We start from the raw sequence: 6,711 nt of genomic DNA on the forward strand, positions 1-6,711 counted from the left end.
TTATTCTTAATGACATGAGCAAGAAGGAAAATGTCACATTCATACTAAAAAGTCCAACTAGATTCAACAGGAATTAAATTTTTATTTATAATGGAAAAACCTCAGCCTCCTGTTCTGTCCAATGCACAAACATATACATATATACATACCCACGCCCAGGTGGTACCAGCCCGCCTCCCCACCAAGGTGTTCCTGGGCCGAGTGGCCTGCCCGCAGAGCTGAGGTGAACTAGCCCATAAATTTAAGAGGATCCACTTTACATCAGGCATAGGTAGAAGCTTCATTTTTAAACATGTGGCCCACTCTTACCCCTCCAACCCTAACAGGAATTTGGGACTTGGGACTCAGTTATTTTTTCAGCCTGGCACAGAGCCAGGCTAACACAGGTGCCCCACTGTTCTTGGGGTGGGAGTCCCCTGTCACAAGATATTCAACCTTAGTCACAAAAGGATACAGCTCCATTACATTATTTATAAGAATTATATAACACAGCCAGAAGGAGCTCCACTCCCTCAGGAAAGCTGCCTGGGGACAGCGCTTGAGCCTCTTCACCACACAGGCATCACCTAACTATGCAGCTAGTTCCTGGTTACCAGCAATCATACTTAGTCACCTCAATGAACCAAGCTTGGAGGAATTTAAAAGGCAATTTGGCTTAAATTAAAAAATGAATTTTTGTTAAAATTTTAAGTTTAAATATTTTTTTTTTAATTTAGGCATAGGAATTCATACTCCTCCCAAAGAGGAGAGGCAGACAATGGGCAGCGAGGCCAGCAGGTGGAGACGGCCGCTGAGGGCAGTTGGAGGCATCCTGCCCTCTCCAGGACCTTCTGTCACTCCCAGCTCTGCCAGCCTGACAGCCTTGAGCCACCAAGTTTTTAGGGGCCAAACTGGCAGAGGGCTGAAGATAAGACTTGACTCGGACTTGGCAGGGCGAAAGGGGGCAGCCCAAGCAACACCCACTGGGGTCTCCCAGGCAAAAAGACCAGAGGAAGAGAACCACTTCTTATAACCCAGCCAAGCAAGTAAAACTGCTGCCATGCCCATCCTCTTTAGAAGAATCATGTGCTAAAATATTTTAACAAAGTAAAAATTCATTTTTGTATTTAAGCTTTTAAATTCCTTCCATCTTGGTTCATTGAAGTGGTAAGTATGAATGCCGGTGATCAGGCATTAGCTGCACAGTTGGGTGATCTCTGTGTAAAGAAAGGGCTCAAGTGCTGTCCCAGACAGCTTTCTTGAGGGACTGGAGTCCCTTTTGCCCATGTTATATAAATATAATTCTTATTTTATAAATAATGTGAAGTGGAGACGGGGACAGGGACAGAAGCTATTTCTTACGGGTGTGCTGCCTTCAGGCCTGCAGTCTTGGCCGAGCACCTGGGGTCTTGGGTCCCGCCATCAATGGAAAATGAAGGGGCTGCTGATCCAAAAGACCTCCCCGCTTGTGAATGAAAATTATTCATTTTATCCACTCCCACCAAATGCAACAGAGATTCAAGTTGTGTGCATTGCATGCTCTGGCAAGGATGGCCTTTGGGGGGAAAAGGTGGGAAGGGAGGCCACCTGACTAAGTGACATACTAAATGAGTGAGGGAAGTGAGCCGACAGTATGTACAGATGTTCCTTTAGTTCTTCAGCTGCACCTGCAGCCTGGCTGAGCACAAATAACCAGGAGGTCACGAGCCACTTGTAGATTCACGCTAACGCCACGCACACAAACTCTTCAGGAACTCTGGGAGAGCTCAACCATCACCATCCTAATGGCTTCCTGGTGCCACCTCTCAAGCACTCCCCCTGGCAAAACGCCAGACACCATCCCGGCTCTCAACATCAGTGCAACTGTTCAAGTACAGGTATCAGGCTTCGGCCCTGCCACTGCCTGCTTCCTCCCTGAGGTGCCTGCTTCCTCCAGAAAGGAAAGAGCCCCTGGGCTACTACCACCACCCTGGTGGCTGAAGCTAGAGATCTAGGGTGGTTTTGTTTTATGGAACTTGAAGAGTCAGAGGCTCTTCCTAGTAGGTGCTGAGGTCCAGATTTGGGCTAGGACAAGGGAATGGGGAGGGGGACAGGGGAATGGGGAGGGGGACAGGGGAATGGGGTGGGGACAGGGGAATGGAGACGGGGAAGGGGAATGGAGGCGGGGACAGGGGAATGGAGATGGAGACAAGGGAATGAAGATGAGGACAAGGGAATGAAGATGGGGACAGGGGTATGGAGATGGGGACAGGGACAGAAGCTATTTCTTACGGGTATGCTGCCTTCGGGCCTGCAGTCTTGGTCGAGCACCTGGGGTCTTGGGTCCTGCACCAATGGAAAATGAAGGCGCTGCTGATCCAAAGGACCCGACTCCAACAAAGCCTTGGGTGGGTATAGAGGACACCCCAAAGGAAAGGCTGTTGCCCGCTGTGCCCACTCCAGCGGTTAGGGTGCTTCGCCCAAACGTAGGTGTGGAGATGCTTCCATACACAGGTTTGCTCTCAGATGTGCTGGCCACGTTAAAGGCAAATGGTGTTCCCCCCCTGGGAATCCCCAGGGCATTCTGACTTAAGACCCCCACAAAGGGGGTGGTGGTGCCTGTGGTACCACTCTGTCCAGGTCCAAAATTGAATGCCCCAGAGGTGGAGTTGGTGTCTGGGGCAGCCACACTGAGTCCAACACTTGGGGCTACAGGTCCCCCAAACATGAGAGGGGACGAAGTTGAGCTGCCAAACACTGAGCTACTGGTCCCACTGCTAGTGGTGTGGGTGGTAGCTCTGAAGCCAGAGGTGGTGGCTACACCAAAGGCTTTCTTTGTGCTGGCAGGGACGCTGAAGGCTGAGGCTGTGGTTTTTAAGCCAAAACCTGTCTGCGCTGAGCTGCCAAAGGCCGGCTGGGCCGGCTGGGCCAGCGCTGATGCCGGCGCTGACATTGGTGTTAGCACTGGTGCTACAGATGGGGCAGGGGCCCCAGAGTTCCCAAAAGGAAAAGGGCTGCCAAAGCTTGGGATTAGGGCTGGCTTGGTGGACCTCTGCTGCTGCCCATTGGCAGCCCCAAATTTGGGCTGGGGGATGACTATTGGGTATGCTGCAACGGGGTGCTTGGCACTCAAGCCAAAGGGAATATTGAATGCAGGAGTGGTTGTGTTACTGAAAGTCAGTGTAGGCTGGCAGGTGGCGGCCAGGGCTGAGGTTGTGAGGGAGCCACCCAAGCCACGGAAGCCAGCAATGCTGCTGCTGCTGCTGCTGCTGCTGGTGGTGGTGGTTGCCATCTGAACAGCACCAGGCAGAGACTGGCCAAAGGTGGTCACTGCTGTGGATGTCTGCATGATGGGGGCCCTGCCAAACTGGAATTCAGAGCCCATGGCCCTGGCAGAGCTGGTGACAGAAGCAGAGGGCACCCCAAAGGGGAAGAGCTGAGAGGCGGAAGTCATGCTGCTAGTTGTGCTGCTCCCAGTACTGGCCACACTGTTGACCCCAAAGCCAAAAGCAGATTTGGAACTAGAGTCTTTGGACACACTGGTGGTGGTGGTGGTGGTGGAAGCCACGACAGAGGTGGCAGTGGCCAGGCCAGCAAACAGAGGGGCAGCTGGGGCTGCAGCAGCCGTCACAGCAGTTGTTGGCTTAAAGGAAAAGGGAGCAGACAAGGGCACAGCCACAGGTGGCCCTAGGTCACTAAAGATGGGCTTGAAAGTTGAGGTGGCAGTGCTGGTCATCGTGGGGAGTTTGGCTAGACTGGATGGCAAGGGGCCTTCACTCTCACTTTTAGGTGCCATTGCAAAAATAGGCTTGACGGTGGGAGAAGCAGAAGACATGGCTAGGGCACCTGGGGAGGAAGGGTCAGATGTCTCGCTCTTTGACATGCCCCCAAACAGCACTCCTTGCATGGGGGAGGGGGTAGATGTGTCAGCCTGAAGGGCTGGAGGTGTCTTGGTGTCAGCGACTGGTGCTGTGGAGGAAGCAGGGACCAGTCCCAAAAAAGTGGCTGTGGGTTTTGAGTCTGAAGAGGTTACTGGCAGGGGCCCTGATGGTAAAGAGCCAAGAGAGTCCAGAAGACTGGGTGTCTTCAGAGGTGAAGGTTCTGGGAGGGATGGCCCTGGGACACTCTGCGTCTTCTTCAGGCTGGTGCCTACGGCTGGCCAGGAGGCTGCTGAGGAAGTGGTACTCGCAGCAGGCAGGGTGAAAGAAGGCTGAGTGTCGGGTGGCTTCTCACTGACCAACTTCCGAGGAACATCTGTCTTGTCCTCTAAGACCTTGTTCAGCCACTGGAGCGAAGCTTTTTTCTCCAGGTCAAAGTCCTCAGCCGTGATGGGATAACCAAGCTGAGGTGGTGAAGGCAAGGTCAGTTGGTTCCGTCGCCTGGGCAACAGCGGAATCTTCCGTTTGCGCTGTCTGGAGCTGCCCGGTGTAGACGGGGAAGCCCCCGAGTTCGGCGGCTTCTGAGCGGGAGTGTCCACAGCCCTCTGGCCCTGGGACTCCTTGTTGGCCACCCGAGGAGTCGTCGAAGATCTGGAATGCTGACGTGGCTCCTCTTCTCTGGCTTTCTTGGCTGGCCTCTCTGGGGAGGAAGCTGGGCTAGAGAAGGGAGATGAAATGGAGCCACTCCTCTTCCACAGCTGCTGGCGAGAGATGCCTAGGGTAGAACTGTAAGAACTGGCGATCGCATTGCGGCCAGAACAACGGACGCCGCACGTGCTTGTCAGGGAGCTAACCCGCGAGGTACAAGATCGCTTACTCGAATGTTCTCCTGAGCTCTGGGAAGGGAGAACTCTTTTCAGAGACCCAGAGTTAGGCACAGAAGAAGTGGAGACTCCATTGGCCACCAGGGGCCCCGATGGAGACTGGCGTCTCCTCTTATTCTCCTGACCATCATCGAGTAAGTGGTGGTCTTCCTCCGCGATCCTTTTCTTCCCCTCTCTGAGATCATTCTCCTTTGCACCTGAGTCTGGGACATTGCCAGATGGTGAGGGCAGGGTTGAGTTGATTAACTGCCCTGGTAGGAGACGACGAGTTAACCTGCTATCCGGAGGGGCAATCCTCACAGTCCCTGGGCTGCACACCATCTTGGAGTTCCGAACCGAAAGGACAGCCTTCTTCTGACAACCATCCCAGCACACCGTGGGCAGTACCCCTAGCATGGAATACTGGGCCTGCTGAATCGGATAGCGTCTTGGAGGAGCTATCACAAAGGGATTGGCCAAAGTCCCACACTCCCTAGGCATAGACCTCCTGGGGGGTCCGTGGAAAGGGGTCGGGAGAGAGGGGTAACCGCGCTGCGGGACCCGCTGGGCCGCAGGTGTAGGTGGCGAGGAGCGGGTGGGCAGGCGGCGGACAGGCCGCTCCTTCAGGTCCCTGCCCTCCTGCGCGGTGGCAGGCTGCGGAGGGCCGGACTTATCCAGGTAGCTGCCCATGAGGAGCAGTTGGGCGGGTTTGAGTCCTTTGAACAGAGTCCGAGGCTCTAGGAGCTTTCCGTTTGCTGCCGCGTTGGCCAGAGGCGAGACGAGCCGAGTTCGTTGCCTCCGCTGGCTGCGAACGAATGACGGCAACGGCGCGGCTCGCGGGCCACGGAACTCGCGGCTCAGTCGCCACCAGACCGCGGTAGCCCCAACGGCCAGCCACGCTACCAACGGTCCTGCACGCACCAGGTACAGCACGAGGCCCAGCAGCAGCGCGAGGCCCAGCGGCGCGAGGCCCAGCAGCGCCGCCCGCGCTGGCCCGCCGCAGCCCCGAGCCAAGCCCTGGGTGCTAGCTATCGGGGGCCGCTGCCGCTCGCCTTCTCCAGTCACAGCCGCCAGAGACATAAGCAGCTCCGAGTCCCAGGGAAGATTTCTTCGCGGCCTTCTTACCCCAGGCCAGAAGGTGTGTGATCCATCAGCTCAGAGTTGGAGAGGCTATCAGGGCGGTGGACGGGGCAGAATTCGGCTCGATGATGCTCTGGTTGCACGCACATACTCAGAGGCACGCACACGCAGTGTGCATAGTCACACAAGCATACGCGGGTATACGCATACACAATCTGGCCATCACTTCCCCAGCATGCTCCTTTGTAGACATAGTATTGATCATGACCTCACAGTTAACCAAGCATCACCCACTCAGGTGCTCCCCAAGTGATGTCCAAGGGAGGGCTTTGCCGGATTCAGAGCAGCCCACCGAGGAGTGATTAAAGATTCCTTTTGGATCCAGTGCAGTGAAGCCTGGCCTGAAGCTGCCTCCTCCTTGGAGCCTTCACAGGTGGAAGGTAATGCCCCTGTTCCAGCCTCCTGCCTTTCTGTCTGAATTGTCCCACCTCTAAGACCTTGTTCTGGAGGTAGAGTCTCTGGAACTCCTCATTTCCAGTCAGGAGGGAGTAAGATGCTAAGGGTGAAGGAGAAAAGGAGGTCTTCAGATATCAGTGGTGGGGTAGTTTACAGAGGAGCACTATCCTCCTGGAATGCTTTTCTCCTTTTCAAGTGCCTCCTTAGAGGCCAAAGGTGACTCTCAGACCCAGGAACCCAGGGTTCTTCCACAGAGGTTAGGCCTCTCTGGCCAGCAGCCCTGGCTTGTCTCCACCAGGGCCAGAAATTCAATTTGGAAGGATTTTTCCTGGCCTGAGCTGTGGCTCCCTTGCCTTGTCTCTTTGGCTACTGCTGAAGTGAGCCCCTCCCCTTCCTGTCTCTTTTCAGATTTCTTGGATGAAATTGATTCTCTTTGAGCCACTCACCCTGGTGCTGCTCAGAGCAATAGCCCCAGC

General features: G+C 54.9%; 1 pseudogene; it reads right to left on the minus strand.

Moving 5' to 3' along the window:
* Positions 1–2,239: 2,239 nt before the first annotated feature.
* LOC113182284 (nuclear envelope pore membrane protein POM 121C pseudogene) lies at positions 2,240–5,779 on the minus strand (annotated as a pseudogene).
* Between the last annotated feature and the right edge of the window lie 932 nt (positions 5,780–6,711).

This window comes from Urocitellus parryii, chromosome 6 (genome assembly GCF_045843805.1).
Source record: "Urocitellus parryii isolate mUroPar1 chromosome 6, mUroPar1.hap1, whole genome shotgun sequence".
NCBI lineage: Eukaryota > Metazoa > Chordata > Mammalia > Rodentia > Sciuridae > Urocitellus > Urocitellus parryii.